The 21,973-nt window shown below is 35.8% G+C and overlaps 1 long non-coding RNA gene and 1 other non-coding gene across 3 annotated transcripts; one reads left to right on the top strand and one right to left on the bottom strand.

Annotated features, from left to right (window-relative positions):
• Positions 1 to 1,470: 1,470 nt before the first annotated feature.
• LOC133828311 (small nucleolar RNA R71) lies at positions 1,471 to 1,577 on the bottom strand. Its single transcript, XR_009890938.1, has one exon. It is a non-coding gene; the product is annotated as a small nucleolar RNA R71 (small nucleolar RNA).
• Positions 1,578 to 17,965: 16,388 nt separating this feature from the next.
• On the top strand, positions 17,966 to 21,682 carry LOC133823560 (uncharacterized). 2 transcript variants are annotated; one of them, XR_009888423.1, is made up of 3 exons: positions 18,086 to 18,799; positions 18,929 to 20,362; positions 21,422 to 21,682. It is a non-coding gene; the product is annotated as an uncharacterized LOC133823560 (long non-coding RNA). The 2 variants fall into 2 exon arrangements; XR_009888422.1 differs by having other exon boundaries at positions 17,966 to 20,362.
• Positions 21,683 to 21,973: the final 291 nt, after the last annotated feature.

Genomic DNA, 21,973 nt, shown 5'->3' with positions numbered 1-21,973 from the left:
CATTCCCGCTAATCCTCAAGCAGTCCTATAAATTCTCAATTAATCCGGACATACCCAAATAATTACCAAATAACTACCTGTTACCTGGTAAATCCCGAATACTCACTAAGTTTCCAAAAATACCCCTAGGCTCATCCCGAGCCAAGTATTTAACCCTGTTGTGACTATTTCGCTAATCCGCTCACTAGGATCACCTCGGACCACACACCTCAAATATATCTCCAGAATACTGTGGTCTCACTCATAAAGCATATATATTACAAATATACCATCAACGGGTCAGAGATTACGAATATGCCCAAATTTACAAAAACGAGCCTGCATGCATATTTAATACACATAAACATGCATAAATATTTATATTACTATATAAACCATTTATATCACATAATGATACATATATTCCATTAATTCCACATATAAATTCTATTATGCCCTCAGGCACCATAATCAAGGCACTTAGCCTTAATAGCGAATTTGGGACGTTATATAATATTACCTCACTTTTAGATTGGCATTATAGTTTATTTTTAGGCCATTTTAATTGATCTCAAGTGGTGTTAGTTTAAAAAAAATCAACGAAAATTAATTTGGTTACATTTGAAATTGTTTGGTAATTGATTTGTGCGCATAGTTTTAATTTGCAATCCCTTTGGAGACGATCACAAATATTTATTACTTTATTACTTGTTTTGTGACTCTGCACACTTGCACATTATTAATCAAATTATATCACAATAATTTTATGGCACCATTGCCGGGGATTGAAATAAGAATTTTGTTTATTATTAATTACTTTGCAATTTGTTTTTCTTATTTTGCACTAATCTTGTTTGCTTGATCTTGTGCTTTGCTAGATTGATTCTGTTGTATGAACGAGCGTCAAGACTTTGAGCTAGCCCCTATTGACCCTGAGATTGAACGCACATTTAGAAGAAGACTAAGGGAACAACGAGCTCAACTTCACCTTGATATGGCTCAAGAAGGTGAAGGGGTTGAGGAGATTGGAGCTCAACCCATGCTTAATGCGATTGTTGGATTCTTCGATAATGCAGCCATGCTTTCAATGTCGTTAATGCTATTGTTATGGCCGATGATAGAGATGGGACCATAAGGGAGTACACTTCCCCAAAGTTTAATTAGATGAATCCTGGCATTGTTAGGCCTGAAATTCAAGCAGCTCAATTTGGGTTGAAGCCAGTGATGTTCCAAATGTTGTAGACAGTGGGTCAATTTAGTGGGCTAGCTACAGAGGATCCTCATCTCCATCTTCGTTAATTTTTGGAGGTGAGCGATTCATTCAAGTTGCAAGGCGTTATTGAAGAGTCCTTGAGGTTGAAATTGTTCCCTTTTTATCTATGGGACAGAACTAGAGCTTGGCTCAATACACTTCCTTCCAACTCAGTTACTACGTGGAATGATCTAGCTGAGAAATTTTTGATGAAGTATTTCCCTCAAACGAAAAATGCTAAGTTTTGGAATGAGATTATTTCTTTTCAATAGTTGGAAGATGAGTCAGTGTATGATGCTTGGGAGAGGTTTAAAGAGTTATTGAGGAAGTTCCCACATCATGGTATTCTGCATTGCATTCAAATGGAGACTTTTTACAATGGTCTCAATGCTTCCACTCGCATAGTTTTTGATGCATCAGCAAATGGGGCAATTCTCTCTATGTCCTACAATGAAGCATATGAGATTTTGGATGTAGATTGCCAACAACATTTACCAATGGTCTAGTGCTAGAGCCCCAGTGGGAAGAAAGGTAGAAGGTCTTCATGAGGTAGATGCTTTTACAGCTTTGACCGCTCAAGTTTCATCTATGACCAACATTTTAAAGACCATGAGTATAGGGGGTAACATACGACCATCTCCTATAGGCCAAGTAGTGGAGGTTTCTTGTGTTTATTGTGGAGAAGGGAACACATTTGATATTTTTCCTTCTAATCCAGCTTTGGTTTGTTACTTGGGGAATCAAAATGCCAACCACAACAATCCATATTCCAACTCTTACAATCCGAGTTGGAGGAATTATCCAAACTTTTCTTAGCGAGGTCAAAGGGCTAGTTCAAGTGGAGAAACCATGTCAAACAAGCCTACTTATCCACCATGTTTTTCTCAACGACAACAACCAAGAGCTCAACCTCCTCCTCCACAAGTTTCTCAAACAAGCGCTTTGGAGAATTTGATGAAAGAGTATATGGCCAAGAATGATGTAGTGATTCAAAGTCAATCAACGTCTTTGAAGGACCTTGAGATTCAAATGGGGCAGCTAGCTCATGAGTTAAGGAATAGACCACAAGGCACCTTGCCTAGTGATACTGAAAATCCAAGGAGAAATGGTAAAAATCATTGCAAAGCAGTTACTTTGAGGAGTGGTAAAAATCTGGAGTTGAATGAGGGTAAATCTAAGAGAAAAAATCAGCTCACTTCAATCCAAAGTAGTGTGGAAAAAGAAGAAAGAGTTGGAAGTTCTAATATGTCAAATGCTGCAACAATTCATCAACAAAATACATCAGCTAATTAGCAAGCCACCTCCATGATTTCCCTAACGAATTCAAAAGCAGCAACAAGATGGCCAATTCTAGAGATTTCTAGATGTTTTGAAGCAACTCCGCATGACCATACCATTGGTAGAAGCTTTGGAACAAATGCCCAACTATGTGAAGTTCTTGAAGGATATTTTGACAAAGAAGAGAAGGCTTGGTGAATTTAAAACGCTTGCTTTGACCGAAGGTTGTAGTGCTATATTGAAGTATAAAATTTCTCCTAAGCTAAAGGATCCGGGCAGTTTCACTATACCTTGTTCTATTGGTGGTAGAGATGTTGGTAGAGCTCTTTGTGATTTGGGAGCTAGTATTAATTTGATGCCCGTGTCTCAAGAAGTTGGAAATTGGAGAAGCAAGGCCGACCACCGTCACTTTGCAATTAACGGATTGTTCTATAGCCCACCCGGAAGCCAAGATTGAAGATTGTAACGCCCTACTACCTTAGAGCCGTTACTAAGTGAGTTTAAAATAAAAATCATGCTTTTGACTGACTCTAAGTGGTCTCAAAAACCAAAAGTGTGGATAAATCAGAATTTAAGGCTGTACTCTTTAAAAATGTTTAACTTCATTGAAAACGTAAGTATAAAACATCTGGGATCCCAAAATAAGGTTTACAAAATATTTACAACTCAAAAATAGATTTACACCGGGTTAACTATCAAAAGAATGGATCAGTACAGCCATTTACAAAATGCCCCCAACCAAAGCAGTCGGGCAGGCCGAACATGTACGCGCCGCCCCCACGCTCTCCATACTCATGGCCGGTTGACTGACTCCTTGCTTCTACCTGCCACACGGAGCACCCGTGAGCCGAAACCCAGCAAGAAAACCCAAATAATACATAACATATGCAATTCATATAGCTGGCATAATTCACTGATAAATAGGAAAACCATCATAATAAACAAGCACGGCCATGCCACCCCAGAGGCCTTACCAAAGCCTGGGGTTTCGGTTCTCACCGCGAGGATAACTCATGTATCCCTTGGGTCCCACCCTGAATATAAGCATCCCATGTGCTGTGTGTTATTTTCGGCCCCACGGCCGTACCCGGCCTACGCCGCACTCGGCCCTTGCCGTTCATTTCATTATAATCACACATATAGTACATTCGAATAATCATTCACACACATCATGATTCATTTAAGGTTAAACATTTGCACATAATACAATCTGGGGCCATGCCCTGCAATCACACAGTGGGGCCATGCCCTATTCTCGGCTGTTACGGTTTTCTTACCTGTGTCCCGAGCTTTCCGATGCACCACGGTCACGAGCACGGTCCTCTAGCACGAGCCTCACCGAAATCCTAGTCACAACACACATAAAACACTTTTAATACTAACCAAGCCCAAGACCACTTCCCGGGACCAATCCCGCACTCCCGGGACCTCTAAATCCATAAAACAAAGTATCGGAACCATCCCCCGAGTCCCCGGGCAAAAGCCCTAAAAACTCAACTTTTGGGCTGCCAAAATGGCCTAGGGCCACGGCACACCCATCAAGGGCCGCGGCACCCAGCGACCTGGCCCCCATCCTGAAGCCTCCTCGCGCCGCGGCGCCCAAGAACAGGGCCGCGGCGCTCCTTCGCGAACCTAGATTTTCTGGGTTTTTCCTGCATTTTTCCCGAGCTTTAACCTCTCCAAATCACCCCAAACCAATACCTGAACCCCAAAACTCAAATCCAAACCTCAAATGAACAATCTAACACCCTATAAACACTAGAATCAAGACCAAAACATCAACACACCCAAGATCCACACCTTTGATCTCAAATTTCAGCAACTAACCCAAAACTTAACAATGCTTAGCTTAGGCATTTAAATTCCTCAAATCAAAACAAAACCCAAACTTAAATATGTATAAAACCCTTACCTCAAATGGAGAATCCACACAAAGTCCTTGATCTCCTCCTAGACTCCCACTTCTCCTTCTCTTCTTCTTCTTTTCTTTTTGCTTGCCCTAGCTCTTCTTTCTCCTTCTCTTTCTTCTCTTCAATTTCTATCAAAGCCTCAAGTGAACCCAAATGCCCAAACCATACCCCCTATATCCCAGCTGAGAATTTCATAATCCCCTTGCCAAAAGACCAAATTACCCCTTCCTACTAATCCTTCTTAGCTAAACCTTCAAGGGCGCTTAAGTTTTTACACTTTCATTTCAATTCTACTACTTTCTATCTTAAAACTTGTTACCCACAGCATTTACAAACAGTTACCCAGGTTACTCAATTACCAATAACTAACCACTCATTCTAAACTCAACTTTATAAGATTCCCGAAGTACCCCTAGGCTCCTCCCGAGCCGGGTACAACATCCCGTTGTGACTTTTAGACTAATTGGCTCACTAGGACCGTCTCGATGCGTGCATCCTGATAATAACACCACACTCACATGGCACAATTCACATAGTACAATTATCACAGTTATGCCCTAACATGGCCAAGTTACAATCATGCTCATTCTAAGACAATCAGGTCTACATGCATACTAATTCACATAGTCATGCATCTCAAATAATCAAATAGTCATATAACGTGCAATAAATCATAATCATGCATTAAACTTATTAAAGTCACACATAAAATCCCATCATGCCCTCCAGGCATGCTGCTCCAGGCCCTTAAGCCTTAACACTGAATTTGGGTCGTTACAAAGATGTTCTTGTGCAAGTTGATAAGTGTTAGGAGTGTGTCCTAAAAGCATGTAAAGACATTTGTTTTTCTGTGACTAAATAAATACAACGGTTTATTATTATTGTTATATTTAGATTGTTAAATTATTGTTTGAATAATTTTGTAAATATCAGAAAAATTCCATATTCATTATTGAGGATGTGATCTTGTATTAGTACGAGAGAATTAAGATCACATGAATGAATAAAAATAGTCAACAACAACAAATTAAAGTTATGGAATTCTTTAATTGGAGTTGTAGGTATGGTTTACTGAGTATCATAATGATACAAATAATCTAGATTTGGATTATTGATGTGGTAAGACATCTCGGTAAAGGTGCTTTATATAATATGATTATATATGACATGGACCGATATGAATTAAAGTGTTTATCCAAAAACCATTTAACAATAAATACTTGTAATTCGTATCATAACTGATGATCATTTATAGATCAACCTAAATCCTGAGTGTTCATGAACTCTTGTTCATGTTTATTAAATCTTTTGATTCATTCGTTAAGGTCTCTTCAAAGAATGAGGCTAATGACTTTTGTTTTGGAGATTTAATATCATGGATGGCTGGGAAAATGTATCAACAATACGGAATCTAATCTTTCCTAACGGATCATATATTAGGTCCCTTAAGGGTTAATTCTGGAACTGAATGATTTTGAGCTCAAATCTATAATTAGATTATAGATTAATTATTCATTAGTGAATTAATGGTACTTAAGGAATAAGAAGTACATTAGAAAGGTAAAATGGTAATTCTTCCATTCTAATTTATGAACTAATTAATTAGAGGGTTGAACTATTGTAAGATGGTTATATCAATGGACGACTTAAGAAAATATTTCTGTAAAAGTATATCTATAACATAAAGAGTGCAATTCTGAATTTATAGTGGAGTAATATCATAATTAATAAATTAACTATTATAATTAAAGAGTTTAATTATTTAGTTTCAATTTATTGGAGCTTAATGATATAGGTCCATGGTCCCCGAAATGGCTCAAACAATCACTGACAAAGGTAAACACAAAAATGGGCAAAAAGAACTTATGTGATAAGTAAAATATTTTTCTATGTATCAAACATAATTACTGTTTAATTATGTATAATTAATTAATTATTTGATTTAACAAAAATATAATTAATTTTGAATTAATTTATTTTTGGGATTTTTGGTATTTAAATAATAATAAAAATTAGAAAAAATCACATGCCATCATTGGCATGTGGTACACGTGTAGCACAGTGCACATTCACTGTGCTACACGCATAAGAGACTGTAATCAGTTTCTAGGTTCCACAATTTTAGTTATTTAAATATTAAATAAATAATGAGATATTGTAATTTGATTAAAATATTATTATTTAAACAAAAATCTAATAACTGATTAGTTATTTTCAAATTGTTTAAAATAACTAAGGTTTTATTTTAATATATTGGATATATTAAATATAGGATATCAGTTTTTCAGAACGTAACTTTTTAGGGATAGAAATATATCTAGAAATCTCTCTCAGAGAAAGAGAACAGTGATACAAACAAAAGTCACTGTTCTTCACAAAACCTAGGTCCAAACTTTATCAGATCTCATATGTTGAGAACATCAGATAAATAGTTTTTTGCCTATTGTTTGTATAGCAAGCCCACACTCGTTCTTTGTGTGCTGAGGACATTTTGGAAGATCTTGGTGTGAGATCTCAAGGATTTAGCAATACAAAAAGATAGCAGCAAGGAAGGACCTGAGGTAATTTTTCTATTCATGTCTTTGATTCAATATATATATGCATGTGAAGAAGTAGTTCTAGAAATCTTATGGGATTAAACTAACAATTTGATTGTTGTTCCGCTGCCTATAATCTCTGATTTGATCAATAAAAACCAACAAATGGTACCAGAGCCATCTTCACATATTTATATATATTGAATCTGTGGGGGTTTATTTTTATGCATTTATTTATTTTGATGAATGGATGTATGGCTTATTGTAATTGAATGCATGAGAATGTTGAATCGTTAATTATATGGTGTTTTTAGGTTAGGATTGGTTTATGATTAGATCATTGTGTAAGCCATTAAAGGGCATAGGATTTATGTAATTTTATTTGGTTTTTGACACCATAAAATTGTAATTCTGATCACACAAAAGTCAAAACGAAGCCCAGGATTCAGAATTTCGCCACCGATCCTCCGAGGCCGACCTCCGAGCCGCTGCCGGGACGTCGTACGGACGTCCATACGGACTATACAGACGGTCCGTACGGTTCCGTACAGTCCAGCCCCGGCAGCCCCGTTTGACGCCACGTGTCCCCGCCTGACTGGTCCATAATTTTTTTTTATTTTTTCTTAAATTAATCTGTTATTTTTTTAAAATTTTAAAATGTTTAAATATCCTATTTTTGAAATTTGATATTTAAATAATGAGATATTTTTATTATCTTAACAAACCTTTTTTAATATCTTATTTAAAATTTATTTTTTCAAAATAACAGATTTTAATTTAAATTCATTTCAGTTTTAATTAAAATTTGTTTTAATTAAAAAGAAAAATAAAAATAATGATTATTTAAAAGTTTGTTTTAATTAATCAAAATAATTAGAAAATTATTTTCTTATTACACATATCCTACCAACAAAGTAAAGAAGCCCGATGGAGATCAAGGCGGTTTTATTTTATTTATTTTAATTTTATAAAGTGGTTGTAAAATTAGAAATACCCAAAAGCACCCGATTCAACATTTATTGTTTATTTATTTATTTAAATAATTATTTTTATGTGATTAATGTGATTGATAACATGTTCATGCATTGTCTGCCATACATAAAAACCCACACAATCATAATCATGCATCTCATTAGTAGAAATATGATTATTAGGATTGTCCTATGTGTTTATATGAATTTTTTTGCGAAATCAATTGCATGTAAATTACTTAGTTTTATTTTGAAAACTTGGTAAAATATCACACTAATTTAAGTTTTTATGACTTAATTTCTTTAAACCAACTTTATTTTAAAAGTGTTTTTTTTTAGAGTTTAGATGAACATGATTGGTAATTTAAAATTAGATATGGACCTAGAAACTCGCTTTCTTTCCAATTTTAATTATGTTCATAAGGTTTAAAGATGTTATAATTAATTAGGTTGAAAAACACTTATTTTAAAATAGTGAGTGGGAGATGGTTGATATCTCAAACATAACCCATGGTCTCCATTATTAATACAACACCATGAGATATGAATAGCGCATCGCGACGACTTTGTTTTCGTCCCCCTTAGCAAGGTTGTATTTCTTACATAGATAGGAACTAATGATGTATTTTAGGCTTGACCGACCCTAAGGAGGCATGTCCTAAGTTAAGTCATGAACTCCGAAATAATGGGTTACACTCACAAAGTTATGATTAAGCTTTTGTAGTGGATAATCATAACTTGACCAAACTAAGCGGTACTTTAATGTTTAAAAGAGAAAATAAAGAGTTATTTTAAATATTAAACAATAAAGATAAGAATGTCTTATAAATTCTCTAAAATTAATTTGACCGACCCTAAGGTGGCACTTTAATTGTTAGAAAATTGTATTGTGGAAATTATTCTTTATTTTATGTGTTTTAATTGTCCTCATGCATCACGTTTAATTTCTGAAAAGTTTGATATTTATTTTTCTAAATATAATAATAATAATGTTTTTATTTATTTTATTTAGAATATGTCTATCTCTGGAAATCCCATCAATGCTTTAATCACACAAGAAAAATTAACTGATGTTCACTTCACAAAATGGAAATCAAATATGAATTTGTTGTTGGCTAGCGAAAACCACAAGTTTGTCCTAAATGAGGAATGTCCTGAAGAACCTGGCGTTAATGCCCCGAAACATGTTCGGGACAAATTTGATGCATGGATTCAATCTAATAACAAAGCTAAGTGTTATATGCTTGTAAGCATGAGTGATGTCTTACGAACAAAGCATGAATCCATGGAAACTGCTTTTGAGATACTAGAATCTCTTAAGGAAATGTTTGGGCGCCCATCTGATCAAATCCGTCATGAGGCTACTAGAACCTACATGAATGCTAAGATGAAGAAAGGTCAATCTATGCATGAGCATGTTTTGAACATGATCAGTGTACTTCATGAAGCTGAGATGCATGGAGCAGTCATGGATGAAAAGACACAAGTAAGCATTATACTTGAGTCTTTAACTCCTGCTTTTTCTACATTCACAACCAATTATGTCATGAACAAATTGGATTTTAACATGACACAATTGCTGAATGAATTACAAACTTTTGAGTCTTTGAATAAGACCATCTCAAGTCAGGTTGAAGCAAAACCATATTCTTCTAAGAAGAAAAGAAAAGGCAATAACAATGACAACAAACCTAAAAAGGACAATCCGAAAAAGGCAAAGAAGTCATCCAAGTCACCCGAGAACAAAAAAAAAATGACCCCAAACAAAAGGCACCCAAAGGAAAGTGTTTCCATTGTAATGTCGATGGTCATTGTAAGAGAAATTGTCCAAAGTATCTCGCCGAGCTAAAAGAGAAAAAGAAAGGTAAATCAGATTTACTTGTACTCGAAGCTTGTATGGTGGAACAAGATAAATTATCATGGATAGTTGACTCTGGTTCCACTAACCATGTTTGTTCTTGTTTGCAAATGCTTGAGTCCGCAAAGCAGTTGGAGCAAGGAGAGATGACTATGAGAGTGGGAAGTGGAGCGCTTGTTTCAGCTAAAGCATGTGGAACAATCCGTTTGAATTTTAAAAACAATTTTCTAGTTTTGAATAATGTGTTATTTATTCCTGAAATTACTAGAAACATTATTTCTTTATCTTTGTTACATGAACAAAAATTTGGCATTTCATTTAATAATAATATGATTTTTATTTCAAGGAATGGGAACAATATTTGTCATGCAAAACAAAGGACGGACTATACATGCTTAATCCAATAGAAAAATCGCTCAATAATTCTGAATTATTTAAAGTAGTTGTTCCATAAAGTAACAAAAGACAAAAGGTTTCTAATGAAAATGGCACGTATCTATGGCACTTGAGATTAGGTCATATTAGTCTAGATAGGATAAACTGGTTAACTAAAGATGGACCTCTAAGGGAACTAACAGTTGGAACCCTACCGGTTTGTGAATCCTGTTTAGAAGGAAAATTGACTAAATGAACTTTCACTTCGAAGGGAATTAGAGCCAAAGAACCACCAGAGCTAATACATAGTGATGTATGTGGTCCAATTAACATTAAAGCTCGAGGTGGTTATGAATATTTTATCACATTTACTGACGACTATTCTAGATACGGTCATGTGTACCTAATGCTTAAGAAGTCAGAAACTTTTGATAGGTTTAAAGACTTCAAAGCTTTAGCTGAGAAGCAATTAGGTAAATCTTTAAAAACACTCCGATCTGATCATGGTGGTGAATATTTGGATTCTGAATTCAAAGATTTCTTGCTGGAGCATGGAATTTTATCCCAACTCACAGCACCTGGAACGCCACAACAAAACAGAGTTTCAGAGAGAAGAAACCAAACTCTGTTGGACATGGTCAGGTCTATGTTAAGCTACTCTTCACTTCCCTTATCGTTTTGGGGATATGCACTTCAAACGGCTAACTACATTTTGAATGTAGTTCCATCTAAAGCTGTGACAAAGACACCTCTGAAACTATGGAATGGAAGTAAACCTAGTTTACGACATTTCTGTATTTGGGGTTGTCCTGCTTATGTGCTAAGACCTAAATCTGGAAAACTGGATTCTAGGTCTGAAGTGTGTATATTTGTGGGCTATGCTCCAGAAACAAGAGGTGGATATTTCTATAGCCCAAGTGATCAAAAGGTATTTGTTTCGACAAATGTAACCTTTTTAGAACACGACTATATGAATGATTTTAAACCTCGGAGCAAAGTAGTTTTAGAGGAACTAATGACAGATAATATTTCATCTCCATCCTCTTCACCAGTTAATGATAAAACAACAAAAGAAACCACAATTCCTGAAAAGGAAAAACCAGTGCAACGTCGTAGTGGGAGTATTGTGAGACAACCTATTCGCTACGAACATGAGGCACACGTTCTTGTATCAGATACTGAAAAGGATGATCCATTGACTTTTAAAGAAGCAATGGAAGACCCTGATGTTGATAAGTGGCAAGATGCCATGAATCAAGAAATGGAATCAATGTATTCCAATTCAGTCTGAGAACTTGTAGATCTGCCTGACAATGTTAATGCCATTGGATGCAAATGGATCTACAAGAAGAAAAGGGGTGTAGATGGAAAGGTAGAGACCTATAAAGCAAGGCCTGTGGCAAAAGGATACACACAGAGAGAGGGTGTGGACTATGAAGAAACATTTTCTCCTGTGGCCATGCTTAAGTCCATTCGCATACTCTTATCCACAGCTGCCATCTATAATTATGAGATATGGCAAATGGACGTCAAGACAACTTTTCTGAATGGACACCTTGATGAAACCATTTATATGGAACAACCAGAAGGGTTTATAAAGAAGGATCAAGATCAAAAGGTATGCAAATTGTTGAAATCCATATATGGATTGAAACAAGCATCAAGATCTTGGAACTTAACATTTGATGAAACTATTAAAACATATGGTTTCGAACAAAATGTTGACGAAGCATGTGTTTATAAATACATCAAAGGAAAAATTGTGGTTTTCTTAGTTCTTTATGTTGATGATATCCTACTCATCGGGAATGATGTAGAGACATTATCAAATGTAAAGAAATGGTTGGCTGACAAATTCCAAATGAAAGATTAGGGAGAAGCGAGCTATGTTCTAGGCATTAAAATTCTAAGAGATAGAAAGAACAAGCTCCTAGCACTTTCACAAGCAAATTATATTGATAAAGTTCTTGAAAGATTCTCTATGGAGAATTCCAAAAAGGGTAAATTGCCAACCAAACATGGAATTACTCTTTGCAAAGATTAGTGTCCAAAGACACCACAAGAGCAAGAGGATATGAGAAAGTATCCCTATGCATCAGCTGTAGGGAGCCTAATGTATGCAATGTTATGTACTAGACTTGACATATGTTATGCAGTAGGGATTGTCAGTCGTTATCAATCAAATCCAGGTTTGGAACACTGGATTGCGGTGAAACATATTCTCAAGTATCTCAGAAGAACGAGAGACTATATGCTAGTATATTCGGGTAGTGACCTCGAATCTACTGGATACACTGACTCAGATTTTCAATCTGACAAGGATAGTAGAAAGTCTACTTCTGGGTTAGTATTCACTCTTGGTGGTGGAGCAGTTGTCTGGAGAAGCATTAAGCAATCCAATATAGCTGATTCAACCATGGAAGCTGAATACATAGCAGCTTGTGAAGTAGCTAAGGAAGCAGTTTGGCTGAAAAAGTTCTACACAGATTTGGAAGTAGTTCCAGAAGTGGAGAAACCACTTGTTCTTTACTGTGACAACAATGGAGCAGTGACTAATTCTAAAGAACCAAGAAGCCATAAGAGAGGAAAACATATAAAGCGCAAATACCACTTAGTCAGAGAAATCGTACATAGAGGAGATGTGTCCATTCTGAAAATCACATCAGAACACAACCTGGCAGACCCGTTCACGAAGATGCTTCAGGCAAAGCAATTCGAGGGTCATGTACGTAATATGGGATTGAGTATCATAATGATACAAATAATCTAGATTCGAATTATTGATGTGGTAAGACATCTCGGTAAAGGTGCTTTATATAATATTATTATATATGACATGGACCGATATGAATTAAAGTCTTTATCCAAAAACTATTTAACAATAAAGACTTGTAATTCGTATCATAACTGATGATCATTTATAGATTAACCTAAATCCTGAGTGTTCATGAAATCCTGTTCATGTTTATTAAATCTTTTGATTCATTCGTTAAGGTCTCTTCAAAGAATGAGGCTAATGACTTTTGTTTTGGAGATTTAATATTATGGATGGCTGGGAACATGTATCAACAATATTGAATCTAATCTTTCCTAACATATCGTATATTCGTTCCCTTAAGGGTTAATTCTGGAACTGAATGATTTTGAGCTCAAATCTATAATTAGATTATAGATTAATTATTCACTAGTGAATTAATGGTACTTAAGGAATAAGAAGTAAATTAGAAAGGTAAAATGGTAATTCTTCCATTCTAATTTATTAACTAATTAATTAGAGGGTTGAACTATTGTAAGATGGTTATATCAATGGACGACTTAAGAAAATATTTCTGTAAAAGTATATCTATAACATAAAGAGTGCAAGTCTGAATTTATAGTGGAGTAATATCAGAATTAATAAATTAACTATTATAATTAAAGAGTTTAATTATTTGGTTTCAATTTATTGGAGCCTAATGTTATAGGTCTATGGTCCCCGAAATGGCTCAAACAATCACCGACAAAGGTAAATACAAAAATGGGCAAAAATGACTTATGTGATAAGTAAAATATTTTTCTATGTATCAAACATAATTATTGTTTAATTATGTGTACTTAATTAATTAATTATTTTATTTAACAAAAATATAATTAATTTATTTTTGGGATTTTTGGTATTTAAAATAATAATAAAAATTGAGAAAAATCGCATGCCATCATTGGCATGTGGTACACGTGTAGCACAGTGCACAATCACTGTGCTACATGCATAAGAGACTATAATCAGTTTCTAGGTTCCACAATTTTAGTTATTTAAATATTAAATAAATAATGAGATATTGTAATTTGATTAAAATATTATTATTTAAACAAAAATCTAATAACCGATTAGTTATTTTCAAATTTTTTAAAATAACTAAGATTTTATTTTAATATATTGGATATATTAAATATAGGATATCAGTTTTTCAGAACGTAACTTTTCAGGGATAGAAAAATATCTAGAAATCTCTCTCAGAGAAAGAGAACAGTGATACAAACAAAAGTCACTGTTCTTCACAAAATCTAGGTCCAAACTTTATCAGATCTCATGTGTTGAGAACATCAGATAAATAGTTTTTTGCCTATTGTTTGTATAGCGAGCCCACACTCGTTCTTTGTGTGCTGAGGACATTTTGGAAGATCTTGGTGTGAGATTTAGCCAAGGATTTAGCCATACAAATAGATAACAGCAAGGAAGGACCTGAGGTAATTTTTCTATTCATGTCTTTGATTCAATATTTATATGCATGTGAAGAAGTAGATCTAGAAATCTTATGGGATTAAACTAACAATTTGATTGTTGTTCCGCTGCCTATTATCTCTGATTTGATCAATAAAAACCAACAATAAGTTCATTTTTCCGATGGATTTTATTATTCTTGATTATCAAGCTGTGTTCCAATCATTTTGGGAAGCCATTTCTTGCTACCAGAAGGACTTTGATTAATGTCCAAAAAGAGATCTCACAATAAAGGTAAATGACCAAAAAGTGACTTTCTATGTTTTCAATGCTATGAAGTTTCCAGATGAGATTGAGCAGTGTTCTTCTTTGAGTGTGATTTGATGCTATTGTTGCTGAAAAATTGCAAAAAGAAACTTGTAAAGATGGAATGGGGGTGATTTCACTTGAAGAGCTTGAAGAAATGAGTGAAGAGGAAGAAACCCAAGTTAGATGGGTTCAATCCAAGCAGCCTTTTCCTAGATTCGGAAGGAATTTTGAGTCCTTGGAGTTCTCGGAAAAAAATTTCAAGTCTTCCAAGCCATTTATTCAAGAGCCGCCAAAGTTGGAATTGTAGCTTTTTCCTAGTCATTTGAAGTATTCTTATTTGGGTGATGGAGAGACATTGTATGTGATTGTTTCTGCAATGTTTGGGGTTGAAAAAGAGAGTATGTTGCTCGATGTGTTGAAGAAATACAAGAAGGCTATTAGTTGGACCATGACAGTGATAAAGGGTATAAGTCCCTCTCTCTGTATGAATAATATTTTTCTAGAAGATTGTTGTAGCAATTATGTTGAGCAACAACGAAGGCTCAATCCCATTATGAAGGAAGTCGTGAAAAAGGAGGTGAGCAAGTGGTTAGATGTTGGGATTACTTACCCACTATCAGTTAGTTCTTGTGTCAATCTGGTTCATTGTGTTCCCAAGAAAGGTGGAGCCATGGTGGTTGCTAATGATAACAATGAGTTGATTCCCACAAGAACGGTGAAAGGTTGGCGAGTTTGTATGGATTATTGGAAGCTTAACAAGGCAACAAGAAAAGATCATTTTTTGTTGCCTTTTATTGATCAAATGCTTAATAGACTAGTGGGGAAGGAGTATTTTTGCTTTCTGCATGGGTATTCGGGCTACAACAAAATTTCTATTGCTCTTGAAGATCATGAAAAGACCACTTTTACTTGCCCATATGGGATATTTTCTTTCCGAAGGATGCCATTTGGGTTATGCAATGCCCCTGCTACTTTTCAACGTTGTATGATGGATTTTTTTTTTGATATGGTGGAGAAAAGTCTTAAGGTGTTTATGGATGACTTTTCAGTATTTGGTGAATCTTATGATGCTTTCTTGGTCAATCTTGAGATGGTGTTAGAGAGATGTGAAGAAATAAACTTGGTGCTCAATTGGGAAAAATGCCATTTTATGGTGCAAGAGGGCATTGTGTTGGGTCATCGGATTTCTAACAAAGGCATTAAGGTAGATAGAGCAAAAATTGAAGTCATGGAGAAGCTACCATCACCTACTAAAGTCAAGGGAATTTGAAGTTTCTTGGGGCATGCAGGTTTCTACAGGAGGTTTATCATAGATTTCTCAAAAATCTCTAAGCCTCTTTGTTCTTTAGTTGAGCACAATCAAGCTTTTGAGTTCACCAATGAGTGTCTTTGTAACTTTGAAGAAGGCTCTTGTATCTGCCCCTATTATTATAGCTCCCGATTGGTCCCTACCTTTTGAGCTAATGCGTGATGCTAGTGATTTTACTGTAGGTGATGTACTTGGCCAAAGAAAAGAGAAGGTGTTTCATTCCATCTATTATGCAAGCAAGACATTAGTCGATGCTCAATTGAACTACACTACCATGGAGAAGGAACTTTTGGCTGTGGTATTTGCTTTTGATAAGTTTAGAGCATACCTTGTTGGGACTAAAGTATAGACCATTCCGCCATAAGGTATCTTATTGTGAAGAAGGATGCAAAACCAAGATCATTTGTTGGGTGTTGCTTCATTAATAATTTGATTTGGAAATCCGAGATAGAAAAGGAATGGAGAATCAAGTGGATGACCATCTCTCTAGACTTAAAGATGTTAATGAGGAGAATGTTGAGTAGCCAATTAAAGAGACATTTCCTGATGAGCAACTCTTGGTGGTGAGATAAGTTTCAATGCCATGTCATGTTGATTTTGTGAATTATTTGGTGAATGGGAGAACTCCACCTGATTTGAAGGGTTAGCAACTTAAGAAGTTCTTTCATGATGTGAAGTTTTATTATTGGGATGAACCATTTCATTATAAGCAATGTTCAGATCACGTGTTGAGGCGTTGTGTTTTGGAAGAGGAGGTTCAAAGCATTCTTGAGCACTGTCATTAAGCTCCTTATGGAGGGCATTTTGGTGGTCAAAGGACAACATCAAAAGTTTTTCAATCGGGGTATTATTAGCCTTCTATCTTCAAGAATGCTCATGAATTTGTTAAAATATGTGATAGATGCCAACAGGTCAGTAATATTTCTGCAAGAAATGAGATGCCATTGAATCTCATCTTTGAAGTGGAGTTGTTTGATGTTTGAGGCATTGAATTCATGGGACCTTTCCCTCCTTCTTTTAGGAACTTTTACATTTTGGTGGTTTTAGAGTGTGTATCGAAATGAGTTGAAGCGATAGCAAGTTCCACCAATGATGCTAAGGTGGTGATGAAGTTTGAGACACAAGATTGCTATAGCCTACCATCCTAAAAAAAATGGCCAACCAGAGCTATCCAATAGAGAAATAAAGGGAATTATAGAAAAAGTGGTGAATCCTAATAGAAAAGATTGGATGATGCTCTTTGGGCCTATAGAACAACTTTCAAAACCCCTTTGGGAATGTCACCTTATCATTTGGTTTTTGGGAAAGCTTGCCATTTGCTAGTTGAGTTAGAGCATAAACCATATTAGGCCACCAAGAAGTTAAATATGGATCTCCAAGCTGCTGGAGAAGCTCGAAAGTTGAAATTGAATGAGCTTGAGGAGATGAGATTTTTCTCCTATGAAAATGCTAAGATTTATAAGGAGAAAACCAAGAGGTGGCATGACAAGAGGATTAACCCTCGAGTCTTTGAAAAGGGGCAGCGAGTTTTGCTCTTTAATTCGCGTTTGAATTTGTTTCCTGGCAAGTTGAAGTCCCGTTGGTGAGGCCCATTCACTGTGGTCAAAGTTAATCCATTTGGAGTAGTTGATGTGCGAGAAGATCAATTTGGAAGGGAGTTTAAAGTGATTGGGCAGCTATTGAAGCACTATTGGGGTGGCAAGGTCAACTGTGAGAAGACCTCCATAACTTTGGAGGATCCTTGAAGTAGTTGGTAACTACGACTGTCAAGTGATTCAGGCACTATTTATAAGACAACCCAAAACAACAAAAGAAAAAATAATTATGTGTACATATATAAAAAAAAAAGCAAAGAAAAGAAAAAAAAAAGTGTTCTTTTAGTTATTTTAGTTTTAATTTGTTAGTTCAATTTCATTTTATTGTATTGTTTTTGGGAGTGGTTTTATATTTTTTCTTGTGTTTTAGGAGATAAAAATAAAGAAAATGATGTTTGGGAAGTAATTTGGGGGTCTTGGTGATTTTTTATAAATTTTGCTGAAGTAAAATGGGAGACATTTCCGAAAAATTAAGGACATCCGCCTCATACAGCAAAACTTTTACTCATATAATATTGTTGCATAAATTTTTTGAAATTGGGACAAGCACAAGTCGTGAAAATGGTGCGTGGGCTCGCACGACATTCAGAGTTTAAAAGAAATAAAAAAATAAAAAAAACCACCCTACCCTGATACCCTTTCCCCATTCTCCTTCTCGTCTCTTTCTCTTCCCTTGGCCCTAGCAGCCACTCCCACAATCACCATCACCCTCAGCTTTGACCACCTCACCACCCTTTTTCTTTGAGCCAAGCTCCAAATTTCATGCACCCACTAACCTAGACTCCAAACCAAGTGACCCCGGGCACGAGCCCAACTACGTGTGACTTTGACCTAGGTGCGACTTCCATTCGCGCGCCACCGCCTAGTGCAATCTGGTCCCCGTTCCGTCATTGATTCTCAAGCGTGTACCCAGATTCCACGAGCCCAAGCGCGCCTCCCCTTCACGCGAGGCCACGCGTGTCTCTGAGAAAAGCCGACGTCGAGAGCTCCGCCGCACCCATAAAAAATTGGCCCCGACCCCAGCTTCGTGAGTTCCTTATTGCGTGACGCCACCACTTGAGACCCAATCTCATACTCAGTCGAGTCTCCCCCACAAATCCAAACCCGAGGCCCAATGCCTTTCCACCACTGCCGAGTTTCTCCTTTGTAGTTTCCTTTTGCTCCTTTCCGAAGTTCTTTCTTTGGATATTTGTGGCAGTAACTTCACCTTTGCAGCTCTTTCTGGGTAATATTTTTCATACTTTGGATTGGTTTAGTTGTGTTTGTGAATTTTTTCCTTTGGGGATGCCATCTTTGGTTCATTCTTTATTACGTATTGTGGATAAATTGCTCTTGTTTTGTTCTTTGAGTGTAGCATTGTGATTTTGGGCAACTACACAGGGTGCTATTGTTGTTTGCTTTGATCTGTGAGGGTGGCATGTTGATTTTTTGCCAGTTATTTATGATGAATAATCGATGAAAAATATTGGTTGAGTTGGATCTGTGGCTTTGGATTTGTTCTTGAGTTATTTGTGATTCTTATTCGATGGTACTTTTGGATATTTGATTGTGCCTTGTTGCTTCTAGGAAACTTTGCTAGTTGATACGCAAGTGGAAATATTGTTTGATGGCCCCATTGGTTGCAATTCGTGATTTGTGAGCAACCATAACCAATCTTGCCCATATTTGACTCCCATATGACAACTCCAGAAACAAGAGATCAAAAGTGAAAACCCACCACTAACTCAACCTCACCACCAACCAAAAAGAAAACAATAGCCACAAAATTGGCCTATAAGCCCACCAATCAACCTGTCATAGCTCAGGAAGACCCACCAATTTCCCCACAACCACCATTTCCATTAGCCAACACACAAGACCCCACCATTTCCCCTCCTTCACTGCCACAACCAGCTGCCCCGGTCCCTTAGCCTCGTCCCAAGCCTACTAATCCAGCTCCATCATCCAATAAAGCACCTCCAAAACAGAAAGTGTCCAAACCAAAGCCCAAATGCAAGATCTGACACCTAATGTTGAAAGGTTTCACAATGCCCAAGCTAAGGAGTGATATGAGACTATTAAGTCCAAGAAGTTATGGCCAGAGTGAGGAATTTTACATGCTTCATTTGAATTGCCTACTTATATTGCCGATCTCATTGAGAAACATCAGTGGGATAAGTTATGTCTAAAGCCTAAGCGAGCAATTGTGCCTCTTGTGCATGAGTTCTGTGCCAATCTTGTGTCCAAGGCCCAGACTGAAGTAGTGGTGAGAGGAGAAAGAGTTTCCCTTTCTACTGAGGCAATCAACGAGTTCTTTTGTTTGGAGAATTTTGAGTGTGCGGTGTTCAATGATATGTTTCTCACACCTGCATCTGAGCACTCTGTAGCGGTACTTAACACTGTGGCTATTGTTGGGACCCCATGGATTATTTCTTCCACCGGTCATCATACACTTCGGTATGTCTCTGTGACTCCCAAGGCTAGCGTTTGGCTCAATTTTCTCAAGTGTTATCTATTGCCCATTACACATGACTTGAGTGTGAGCCAGGATCAATTACTTTTGTTGTACTATATTATGGTGGGATAGAGCATTGATGTTGGAAAGATTATTGTGAAGGAGAGTTTGGGCGGTTGTTTTTTCTGTCCCTTGTCACTCAGGTTTGTCTGAAGGCTAGAGTTGTCGTCGGTGCCTCTGAGGAGGTCTTACAGAAGAAAATGGATATTGATTTGGATTCCATTCATATAGTCTGTTAGTGGCATGACTTCTCTTGACCCACCTTCTAGCAGTGATGTTCCTAGAGGCAATTTGGTGAGAGTTTTTATTTTCTTTTTTTTTTTTTTTTTTTTCACCATTGTGGACAAATTTTATGTTTGGGGTGAGTGTATTCTCATTTTTCTTGTTCTCTTGCCATTTAGTTTGTTTATCATTATTTGAATAAAAGTAAAAAAATATTTTTTAAAAAATTTAAAGAGTGCACTCCCTTGAATCAAAGGAAAGTTTTGTGAACAGAAAAGAAAAAAAAAAAAAAAATCAAGAAAAGAAAAAGACAAAAAGAGTAATCAAGTATGCTTGTAAATAAGTTTGGGGTGTAACTCCTTGAATAAAAAAAGTATATTTTAGTTTTTGTCTTTGTATGTTAGTAATAAAGGCTAGTGGCAAGAGTTTTGTTATGTTGTGGGGTGTTCTTTGGGGGAAGTTAATGTGTGCATTGATTTTGGTCTTATAAAAATTGAGGTGTTTAGGGTGATTTGAGAAAACAATAATCTTTTTTATCCTACTTTCACCCCATTAATCTTTGGTAGTATTTGTCTACATTAGTGAAGAGGGAATCACTAAGTAACTTATGGAAACACTTTACTCATAATTTCACAGCAACATTAATACTTGAAGATTTTTATTTAAGGCTTGTGTAAGTGTGAAATTTAGCTTCTCTTATTGAAAAATAAAATCTTGAGAGTTTTTCCTTTTTTAAGCATTGGCAAAACAAAGTTTATCCTTTCTTGTTGTCTCTTGTTTTTGTTGTCTTTAAATTTTTCTTTTGTTGTTCAAATTGTTTTGTCTTTTGGTTTTTTTCTTTTTAGACTCATCACTCGAGGACGCGTAATGTCATAAGTTTGGGGGTTTGACAAATCTTGAATAAAAGAGTTATGTTTATACTTTTAAGCTTATAAATATAGAATTAGGATGAGTGATGTTTGTTTATTATTGTTATTTTTAGTGAATTCCTTTGCCTTTTTGTGTTCTTGTGTCCATTTTGGATTTTTAGAGATGAAAGTAGACAAATAAGGAGTTTATGCATGAATTTTCCAAAGAAAATAATGAAGAGTGAAATGGCTTTTAGTTGTTTAATTTATGCTAAAATGTCAGGTTTTGCTGGAGCAAAAGAAATTTTGCTAGAGCATTTTCAACACGATACAAAGACAGAAATTCAGCATATAAAGGAGAGATACATGGCACCATTATTTGAGCTGGCAAGGAGTGATGAGGTGGTGCAAAATCAGAGAAAATAGCTTGAATTCTTGTTGTTGTTTAGCCACTAGTGACAAAATGATTAGCTATATTTGTCCTAGAAACTTTGAATATAGTGGATAAATTTGAATGATACAAAAAGATAATCTTGTTAGATCATGTTTTGTGAATAGCATGGGAATGTGTTATTTGCCTTGGGTAACAATTATGAATTCATGCTTGAATTCAAATTTGGGAAAGTTCTATGAACTTAATTTATTCTTGTTAATTTTGAGAATTTTGTTGAGATTTTGCTGCAGCAAAACTTACAGGTCATAAGACATAGAGAGATTTAATAATTCAAGTTCATTTCAACCAATTCATATTACCTCACTTTTAGATTGGCATTATATTTTATTTTTAAGCCTTTTTAATTGATCTCAAGTAGTGTTAGTTTACAAAAATCAAAGC

This window comes from Humulus lupulus, chromosome 3 (assembly GCF_963169125.1).
Source record: "Humulus lupulus chromosome 3, drHumLupu1.1, whole genome shotgun sequence".
In the NCBI taxonomy this organism is placed as follows: Eukaryota; Viridiplantae; Streptophyta; class Magnoliopsida; order Rosales; family Cannabaceae; genus Humulus; species Humulus lupulus.
This window is presented reverse-complemented; position numbering and strand designations above follow the sequence as displayed.